Source organism: Haliaeetus leucocephalus, unplaced genomic scaffold, assembly GCF_000737465.1.
Source record: "Haliaeetus leucocephalus isolate CR32 unplaced genomic scaffold, Haliaeetus_leucocephalus-4.0 Scaffold451, whole genome shotgun sequence".
In the NCBI taxonomy this organism is placed as follows: domain Eukaryota; kingdom Metazoa; phylum Chordata; class Aves; order Accipitriformes; family Accipitridae; genus Haliaeetus; species Haliaeetus leucocephalus.
Window position 1 is genome coordinate 356,100 of NW_010972887.1, and position 502 is coordinate 356,601.

Consider the following 502-nt stretch of genomic DNA (forward strand, 5'->3'; position numbering starts at 1 on the left):
CCCCCCGACGGCAGCGGGCGTGGGGCTCCGCGGAGCCGCCCCCCCCCCCGCGACGGGCGCCCCGAAACCCAGCGGCACCCGCCAGTTACGGAGGGAACTTTATCCTAAGAAGGGATTTTTTTTTTTTTTAAGCTTCCGTCCTTAAGACGCGGTGTAGACATATTACCCCGATTACTGTAACTATCTGCTAGCCGGAGAGTAATATTTATCTATTTAGATAGGAAGGGTCGCGGTGGAAAAAATATCCAGCCTGAAAATATACATCGTCTTTTCCTTTAACCCCTCCTCATTCATCCAGCCGATCCCCCACCCCCTCCGTACACAAACCTACTCAATTTATAGAGAAGCTTTTAAAATCCAGAACAGTTTCTAGAAGAAGGGAGGACTCCAGATTAAATAATCCCCCCCCACCACCACCCCGTACACACACACGTACATACACACAGTCTTCGCCGCCCCCCCCCCCCCCCCCCCCCCCCACCAACAACAACAAAAACAAACG

The 502-nt window shown here is 53.0% G+C and overlaps 1 protein-coding gene across 1 annotated transcript in view; it reads left to right on the forward strand.

The window, feature by feature from the left end:
* The window catches only part of EN1 (engrailed homeobox 1), a 9,958-nt gene that overhangs the window by 2,110 nt on the left and 7,346 nt on the right, over positions 1-502 (forward strand). The window lies entirely within an intron of this gene.